Source organism: Ursus arctos, unplaced genomic scaffold (genome assembly GCF_023065955.2).
Source record: "Ursus arctos isolate Adak ecotype North America unplaced genomic scaffold, UrsArc2.0 scaffold_32, whole genome shotgun sequence".
Taxonomy (NCBI): Eukaryota; Metazoa; Chordata; class Mammalia; order Carnivora; family Ursidae; genus Ursus; species Ursus arctos.
In genome coordinates, this window is record NW_026623008.1 from 17,221,820 (window position 1) to 17,231,586 (window position 9,767).

Sequence of the window (9,767 nt, forward strand, 5' to 3'; positions counted from 1 at the left end):
TCTTCATCTGCAAAATGGAGGTACTGTATCAGCCTTACACAGGTCACCTAAAAGGACATTCCAGTCCAATCCCTCTGGCCTATCGATCAGACCTTTGAAATCCAATGCCTATAGGCGCCTGCCAGATAACAGAAATGGGGGAAGGGAGCTGGTATGGGCCACAGAGAGTGGTGGGGACTGTGGGGGGACGGGGACACATGACCGGGTCAAAGGCGGCTGGCACCTCTCAGCGACAGCCAGGCCTTGCTGCATGGGAATGCAGACCCAAGTGCCAGCTGTCCCACGCATTTGGAACATGTGCCCCATTTTCCAAGAGAATAGAAATCCTGACTTTTATATAATGGCTTCCAATTTTAGAATGTTGACCACAAAGTGAAATCTTTTAAAAATGTCAATTGGGTCAAAACCAACCCCATTTTTCATTTATACTTGCTAGACCACGGGCTCCCTGAAGGCAGAGACTGTGTCCCTAATGCCCAGTCTTGGGTTTAGTAAACGCACAGGTACCTGGTACAGATAAAAGTGTTTTCAGACCTGTTATCAGATAGAATAAATATTTATTTATTGTTTCAAGTTTTTATTTAAATTCCAGTTAGTTAACATACAGTGTAATGTTAGTTTCAGATGTAGGATTTAATGATCCACCACTTACAACACCCAGTGCTCATCAGGACAAGTGCCCTCCTGACTACCCATTGCCCATTTAACCCCCCCCCCTTCCCTCCAGCAACCCTCAGTACAGCCCTCCGTAGTCAGGAGTCTGTTTTACGGCTTATCAGATAGACAAAATGAGACTCTACTTCTTCCTAGGGGTACAGAGATGAGTATGATAAAGTTCCCGCCCTCCCTGGTGAATGGCATTTGATTATTCCGTCAGATCTCTTTACTTCCTGCCCCCTCATCCCAGACCCCAAGGGTCGGATCTGGGCCCGTGGTTCTCCGGAAGGGAGATTTGGCCCCCGAGATAGAGCTGCCAGATTCATCAAGTAAAACTACGGTATGACAATATCTGACATACACAAGCTAAACAATTATTCGTTATTTCTCCGAAATTGAAATTTAACTGGGCATTCTAGATTTTCCCTGGCAACCTTACACAGACCGGACATCCGGCAACGTCTGATGACGGCACAGCTGGGATGGTTCTACTGACATCCGGGGAGTGGAGGCGGAAAATGCCGGAAAAACGTGCCGCCGTGTGCAGCCCAGGGTCCCCAGCGCTGAGCGGCCGAGGCTCCGCCGTCTCCCGCAGTGGGCCGTGCAGGCTGAACGCATGACCGATGCACGAATGAACGAATGAATGAAGAGCACAAAGTCGCTTCTTAAAGACTAAGGGGGAAGAAACCCCAGGCATCCAGGCAGTCGGCCACTGCCTGGCTGTGTGACGTCACTTCCTTTGTCTAGCCTGTACTTCCCCATTCCTAAAATGAGGAAGTTGGAGTTAATTGGTGTTTCTATAACTTCCGCGTGCATCGGAATCACCCCGAGGGCTTGTGAAAACACACACTCCTGCCCCTCCCACCCTAGGTTCCTGGCTGAAGGAGTCTCCGGGAGGCCTGAGACTCTGCATTCCTAACAAGTTCCCAGGGGATGTTGTTGGTCCTTGGACACACCGTGGGTAGCCCGGACGAGACGGTGGGTCAGGGCCCTTCTTGCCTGGTCGGTCCAGGATCTCCAGCTTCCCCGGGTACCCTCGGCAGGGCTGATGGGACCCGCACGGGAAGTCTGTTCTCTTTTTCCCCAGAGAGGGCTGGGTGCATCTCAAGGGGAGGGCCCAGGAGCCGATTTTCTCCCTCCGGTTTTTCCCGCGACCGCCGGGCTCCCCAGCCCGTGTCCTGTGAGACTCCGCCATCTACCGGTTGCATCTAGCCCGAGCTGGGCCTCGAGCAGTGCTCTATTTAGTGCCTGCTGGAGGGAAGAACGTTCGGGGTGGCGTCTCTCCCAGCTGGCCTCCGGGGAAGCAGCCTTTGGTAACATCTGGGCCGTCTGACCCCTTCAGATGACTCGGCTTCCCGTTGGTGCCTGAATGAACGTAGGAGCATGAAAACAACACGCGCTTGCAAGCTTGTGGGCTAAGTTTTCACCAAACTGTTACTTTTTAGCTTTTAAAAACCCAATGTCCAGTTATTTTAATTTACTAAACACAAATGTTGGCGGTGATGTTTACATGGAAAAGGATTGTGTATCTTTACAAAGTTTTACTACGGGTACTCTTTTAGGTGGTTGCATAAGGCATGTTTATTTTATTTTTAAAAATATTTTATTTATTTATTTGACACACAGAAAAAGCACAAGCAGGGGGAACAGCAGAGGGAGAAGCAGACTCTCCGCTGAGCAGGGAGCCTGAGGAGGGGCTCGATCCCAGGACCCCCAGAACCCCCAGGACCCCGGGATCATGACCCGAGCCAAAGGCAGATGCTTAACTGACTGAGCCACCCAGGTGACCCCACATAAGGCATGTTTAAAGTGTGGTGATTCACTTAACAAACTAAGAAAAAAAAACTAAACCAATAGCACTGTCGGCAAGCATGTGCTGAGACAGACTCGCTTGCACACTTAGTGGGAGTGTGACCAGAAATTAAGCCAACACTGGCTTTACAGTGCAGGGTGGGGGTTGGAGTGCAGTCTCTGGAACTGGTCTAGACCTTGGTTTCATTGCTGACCCCGGGGAGAACCTATGTTACATGAGTCAAAGCACTTTCTTTTTCTGGTCTTAATTTTTTCCAGCTGGAAATGAAGAACTCGAAGACGGTGGATGTTTCTCAAACTTTATTTTTTTAATTTAATTTTTATTCTTTTAAAGATTTTTATTTATTTGAGCGCATGAGAGAGTGAGAGCATGCGCATGAGTGGGGGGAGGAGTGGAGGGAGAGGGAGAAGCAGACCCAGGCGCCGGATGTTTCTTAAATTGGAACTTCATCGGAATCAGCAGGAGGGCTAGAAGATCTCAAAGTACAGAGATGCTGCTTTGATAGGTCTAAGTACACCTCACAGTCCACATTTCTTTCCTTTTTTCTTTTCTTTTCTTTTTACAAGATTTTATTTATTCATTTGACAGAGAGAGAGAGACAGCCAGCGATAGAGGAAACACAGGCAGGGCGGGTGGGAGAGGAAGAAGCCGGTTCCCAGTGGAGGAGCCTGATGTGGGGCTCGATCCCAGGACTCTGGGATCACACCCTGAGCTGAGGCAGTCGCTCAATGACTGAGCCACCCAGGCGCCCCTCACAGTCCACATTTCTTAACCAGCTCCCTTGTCAACTATGTGACACCTTGGTCATGTGCCCCTCCAAGCCTTAGCTTCCTCACCTGGGAGTCTTCAAAGGGGGATTGCAGGTATTACAGGAGACAGGGCTGCACAAAGCTGTAGTTGCTCTCATGAATCTTAAACATGCTCATAGCATTTGAAATAGTAATTAACTTGTAGAAATCGATTTTAAGAAATTAACCATATGATCAAAGATGGTTACATTGGTATTATTTATGATTGTGAGAATCAGGAGGCATTCCAAGCATCCACGTAGAGGAATTATTTAATAAATTATGGTACATCGTGTGCTGAAATGTAATGCAGCTACCGGAAATTGTTTAAAAAATCACAATCACTTTGGAAAATGCTAACAATATAATATTAAGAGAAAAGAGCAAAAGGCTTGGACATTATGAGATGATATCCACTTGTTAAATATGTGAAGGTGTGCTCAACAGGGGCAGGGGTGGGAGGTAGGGATTTGGGGTAGGGGGTTAGGCCCTTTCCCCTCTCCCCGCTATACTTGAGCCACTGGGGGCCTGGGGCCTTATTTCAGTTTCTCAAAGATGCCCCACTTTCTCCATCCTCAGGGCCTTTTACTGTTCTCCTCGACTAGAAATCGCTTCCCTCCTAATTCATCATTCAGGTGTCAGCGGCAATGCCATTGCCTCCCCTGGGAAGCCCTCCCTGACTACCCAGGCAAGGTTAAGCCCCACTGTTATAAGCACTTCTTCCACTATAATTCTTGTCCTTCCCTTTCACATGACTGTCAGCCCCATCACAGCACAGGTCTCCCTATCGTAGTCCCTGCTGTACCCTCTGCTGTAGGATACGGGCCATAGTGCCTGGCACCCAGTACGCGCTCAATAAAATATTGCCACCAGGTAGACTTCGGTGACGTCACTCAAGTTTTATTTGGGAGGCAAATTAGAATCAGGAGGAGACTTGGTGAGCATCATGTCAATCCTTAGGCCATGCTGTCCTTACGCTCTGCAGACCTCGGGCAAGTCCTTTCCCCTCCCTGGGTCTTAGTGTCCTCTAAAGAGGAGACGATTGGGTTTCCAGGAGCGGCAGATAGATTGTAGCTTCAGGGCCGCGTCTGGGATGTGGGTGGCTGTTACCCGACCACGGTGCCGAGAAGGATTCTGAAGCTGAATACAAGGTCAGTAGGAAAATTGAGTAACGGGGTCTGCGGTGGTGGAAGAGGGGCTGTAGTAGCCCGCCGGCCAGGCTTCGGCATCCTTGGAATGGAATTCCTAAGGTGTTGGGGGGGGGGGGGTCAGGGTTTAAACTCTTACGAAGTTTAAGGATCTGATAAAAATTAAGGCCAGTATTGCAAGCGCAGCTTCGTGCAGGGGCGGGTGGAGAGCTGCTCCTAACTTGAGAGCAGAGGCCGTCGCTGCCACCGCGGGCCCTGGCCTGTCTCAGCTCTGCTGATGGGTCCTTCTGGGAATGGACTCGAGCGGCCAATAGGATTTCGCAAAAGAAGTGGAATTCCTTGATTTTGTAATCGAACACAGTGAGGACCAAACGACACCCGTCCGTCCGTCCGTCCGTCTGTCCGTCTGTGGGGCTGGATCTGTCCTGCAGGCCTCCCGTCGGCAAACTTCACCCAACGGCCCTGCTGGCTCTGGCATTTCCCGTGGGGCCCATTTTCTCCCCTCCCGTCCCTCCCAGTGAGGATAGCTGGAAACTTCTAGATGAATACACATACATCCCTTCCCCAGGGCTACCTCCTCTTTTCCAAGGCATCGCCTTTGTGTTTCAGAAGAAGGAAACATGTGACTTCACATCCCTTCACAGCTGCCCCTGAAATCCCCCAGACTCAACCTTGGTTAGTTGTGAGGCCTTTTTTGGCTGGTTGTGGAAGTAAACAGCAGTAACTGATTATGTCCATAGGTGTCAAGTTACAAAAGAGAGGACACAGAATAAGACAGGTAGGACAGTACTGTTTTTATACATCAGAAAACACCTGCTGGTACAAAGGATAGTTCACCCTATCAGCATCGCTTACAAGGATACATTTATTATTTTTTTTTTAAAGATTTTATTTATTTATTTGACAGAGATAGAGACAGCTAGCGAGAGAGGGAACACAAGCAGGGGGAGTGGGGAGAGGAAGAAGCAGGCTCCCAGCAGAGGAGCCTGATGCGGGGCTCGATCCCAGAACGCCGGGATCACGCCCTGAGCCGAAGGCAGATGCTTAACCGCTGTGCCACCCAGGCGCCCCTACAAGGATACATTTAAAGTCAGGGAGACTTAGGGACCCCAGAGGTAACGCAGAGGGGTTACCTGTGGTGGGGGAGGGAGGAAAGGAGAGCAAAGAAACTCAGTACATCAGTAAATGGATGTAGGAGAGGGGCCCCGCGCAGAGTGCAGTGATGGTGAGCTACAGACCAAAGGGGTCTGCTTAAGACAGTGAACTCACCCAAGTGTCCCCCAGAACAAGTAACAATTTTCAAAGCAGACGTTTTTGAAATTTAGAAAAATATAACGAAGAAGACAAAAATGCCCCCAGAACCTGCCACAGGGGAGGACATGGCCACCACTACCTTTTTGCTGTGTTTCTCTCTAAGCTACCACACATCCAGGCCAGAGGTGTTGAGGGACTCAGCATGCCCATGAGGGCCCTGGGGACAGAGGAGAGAGGACAGCTGAAGAGATACCTTACAGGGGTGATCAACAGAACTGGACTTGGGAGCTAAACTTTGGGCTCGGTGCCCAGCCCCCCCCCCCCCCCCCCCCCCCCCCCCCCCCCCCCCCCCCCCCGCAGGGGATATTTCAGTCTGTTCCTTGCCCTTGCCGCCAGCCCCAGCAGTAAACAACCCATGCTATAAATAACAGCGTGGGCTGGGGTGAGTGCAGATCTGAGCCTCCAAGCATTCAGTAGCAGCCTGGGCTCTCATCAGGGGCTCAGACAGGGGTGCAAGCACAGGCGGGAAGCAGCCCAGCACCTCCGGGAGCAGAACACGGGGCTTGGATTTTTGAGAAGCAGGATAGCACACTGGTTAAGCATCTGGGTTCTAAACACAGATGGACCTGGGCCGCTATTCCCAGTTCTGCCAGCGAACAGCGGTGTGGCCTTGGTCAAGGGACTTCATTTCCTTCAATCTCAGTTTTCCCACCTACTAACACGACCTAGCATTTACATGCAAAAATCGCAAAGCACCATATAAATATCAGGGACAAGTGGAAACACAAGATATATAAGACAGAGAGAGATGTTGTCACTGACAAAGACTCTGTTGGAACTGTACTTGGGCTCCTCTGAGTCCTTTTTTCAAGTTGGCCTTGATTTTGGCCCCTGTCCTGTCTTAGGTCTGCCTAGCCAGGTCTTAGCAAAGAATCCTGCTAAATCATCTCCCCACCCCTGATACCTCTTTAAGTTCCTCATCGCTCATCTTTGATGTCAAGTCCTTGGCCTGCCTTCATCAAGAACCCTGTTAGGTGGGTTTAGCGTGCCCCTACGCTGGGGGTCTACTGTGAGTGACTTTCTGTCCACCAACCCCTCCCCTTGCTCCTTGGCTGTGAAACCCCAGCTGTCTGTGCTGTGTTGGGAGAAGAGGCCCATCTCTCTCCCCTATTGCAGGATTCTTCAATAAAGTCTCCCCTACCGTTGATTTTTTATTTTTTTTTAAATTTTATTTATGTTTGAGTCAGAGAGCATGAGCAAGAGAGAGCAGGAGGTGGGGAGGGGCAGAGGGAGAGGGAGAAGCAGACTCCCCGCTGATCAGGGAGCCCTTTGGGGGCTCAAGCCCAGGACCCTGGGATCATGACCTGAGCCAAAGGCAGATGCTTAATGGACTGAGCCACCAAGGCATCCTTTATTTATTTATTTATTTATTTATTTATAAAGATTTTATTTATTCGACAGAGATAGAGACAGCCAGCGAGAGAGGGAACACAAGCAGGGGGAGTGGGAGAGGAAGAAGCAGGCTCCCAGCAGAAGAGCCTGATGTGGGGTTCGATCCCATAACGCCAGGATCACGCCCTGAGCTGAAGGCAGATGCTTAACCGCTGTGCCACCCAGGCGCCCCACCGAGGCATCCTTTAAACAAGCGTCAAAATACTTTTTAACATCCCCAATCTGAAACAAAAAAATGTAAAAGTTAACCCAGGAGAAAACTGGTATCAGGCAGTAAATCGTACACTTGCATTGTAAACTCCATATTATCCCAGTACCTGGCACAAAGGCCCGACCCAGGGTAGGCCCTCAGCAGGGATTCATCCAATGAATAAAAGCGAAGTGTCCTTCATGAAAAGCTGTTCAACATCACGGATCATCAGGGACATGCAGATTACAACTACAGCGGCATATCACCTCCCACCAGTCAGAATGGCTAACGTCAACAGCACGAGAAACAACAGGTGCTGGCGAGGATGTGGAGAAAGGGGAGCCCTCTTGCACTGTTGGTGGGAACGCAAGGAACGCAAGCTGGTACAGCCACTCTGGAGAACAGTACGGAGGGTCTGCAAAAAGTTGAAAATCGAACTGCCACGTGATCCAGCAATTGCCCAGAGGCTTACCCAAGAACACAAAAATACCGATTCAGAGGGATACATGCACCCAGATGTTTATAGCAGCATCGTCTACGGTAGCCAAACTATGGGAACGGTGCAGGGTCTGACTGACGACTGGATAAAGAAGATGCGGTGCAGACAAACACAATGGGCCATTCCTCAGCCACAAAAGAGAAGGAACTCGTGCCACGTGCAGCGTGATGTGGCTGGAGCTAGAGTATTATGCTAAGGGAAATAAGTCAGTCAGAGAAAGACAAATGCCATTTCACTCATATGAGGAAATTAAGAAACAAAACGAAAAAGCAGAGGTAAAAAGAGGGAGAGAGAGAGAGAGAGAGAGAGAGGCAAACTAAGAAAGAGACTCTTCACTCTAGAGAACAGACTGATGGGTACCAGAGGGGAGGTGGGTGGGGGATGGGGGGAATAGGTGATGGGGATTAAGGAGTGCACTTGTGGTGAGCTCAGGGTGATGTAGGGAAGTGCGGAATCACTACATCGTACACCTGAAACTAATATTATGCTGAATGGTAAATACAGTAATAAATAAAAAATAAAAACTTAAAAAAAAAAGTGGAGTGTCCTTGGGATGGTAAGACTAATAGGGGCCAGAGTGTTAAGAGCCGAGTTCCTTCTGCTCCGTCAGCCGGGGAAGGTGGGACAGTGTGTAGAGAAGGAGCCCCAGGAGGTCCCTGCCCAGGCCCCAGTTCTGCACGAGCTGCCTCTCTGAGCCCCAGTCTCCTCACCTGTAAGATGAACGGGAGGTGGTAAGAGGTTGTTGTTATTTTTTTTTTAATTCTTTTTAAGTGTGATCCATGACAAATTCACTTTACATCATGACCCCGTCCACTTCTGTTACTTACATGTTGCATCTAAAATTGCAATGTCAATTTCAGGAAATGGTAAGAATCCTTACGATGCGGGATACCCTCTGACATTGTCATTTCTATCTTACCTGCTTCTACTCTACTCTATTTCACTTTTAAAAAATGCTCTTTGTAGCCAAAGAAATAATTTTGATCACCCACCGAGGGGTCACGATCTGAAATTTGCCAAGCACGCCTTAGAGGGTCTCCCGTCTCCACCTGAATTTGAGGCTGCCCACGTCCTCCTGCCTCCGCGCCTGGGTTCCGCTGTTCTGCCGGCCTGCAGGCCCGTCCCTCCTGCTTACCTATCTGATCTTGGCTCTTCCAGGCCTAACCCAGGTCCTTCCTCCCACAGGGAGTCTTCTTTGCCACAGCCCGAGTCCCACTTCCGCCTGTGCTTGGGACAGTGGAGGAGTGAAAAAGGCCAAATACACATTCAGGGTCCAGGTGAGTCGGAGTGAGCAAGACTCAGCGAATAGGGACCGTGAGAAGGCAGCTTATGAGGGGGTGGGTGGCAATCTCCTGGAGGAGGGGGGAGGAGCCCTTTTTTCACTCCCCAACTGCACCCCTGCCTGAAAGAATTCAGGGGAGTGGAGGAAGGGGAGACAGAGGGTTGGGGACAAAATGAGCCGCTTGGCTGGGGGAGGAGCAGGAAGGACTGTCCCCTGAACAAAGAGGGGTCTGCATCCAAGGTCCCAGTGCAGTGGTCAAGGGAAATGGGTCAGAGGGAGGCGCTTCCTGTCGCCTGGCTGGCTGGGCCCCTGGTGATTAAGCAACCCTGGGGTCAGCAGCTGCCGTTTCCACTCTGGACAGAGGCCAAAGTGTCCAGTTGGCTGGATACTGCTGACCCAGAGTTGGCTCGAGAGTATGGATCGGTTTATCCTGAGCCTTCCAGGAAAAGAAAGTTATTTCATAGTATTAAATCATCAGCTGAAGAGTGACAGACACTCTCCCCTTGACCAAACTCTATTCAAGCTCCCCTGAACTTTCGGATTTCTGTGCTCGTTTCTGCATTGTCCGGTTGCAGCAAGAATCTCATTAGGTCAGATTAACCAGAATCCCTCCTTACTCCTGCTGTTTCTTCTCTGTCATTTCTTATCCATGAACCCCCACCCTGCTGCCCCTTCTCACCTTCC

At 50.1% G+C, this 9,767-nt stretch overlaps 2 long non-coding RNA genes across 2 annotated transcripts; one reads left to right on the plus strand and one right to left on the minus strand.

Annotated features, from left to right (window-relative positions):
- The first annotated feature begins 1,354 nt into the window (after positions 1-1,354).
- On the plus strand, positions 1,355-2,802 carry LOC130542319 (uncharacterized). Its single transcript, XR_008956801.1, has 2 exons — positions 1,355-1,635; positions 2,284-2,802. It is a non-coding gene; the product is annotated as an uncharacterized LOC130542319 (long non-coding RNA).
- A 4,100-nt stretch (positions 2,803-6,902) lies between these two features.
- LOC130542318 (uncharacterized) lies at positions 6,903-9,337 on the minus strand. The gene is made up of 3 exons (XR_008956800.1): positions 8,937-9,337; positions 7,430-7,717; positions 6,903-7,334 (listed from the first exon to the last, which is right to left on the minus strand). It is a non-coding gene; the product is annotated as an uncharacterized LOC130542318 (long non-coding RNA).
- Between the last annotated feature and the right edge of the window lie 430 nt (positions 9,338-9,767).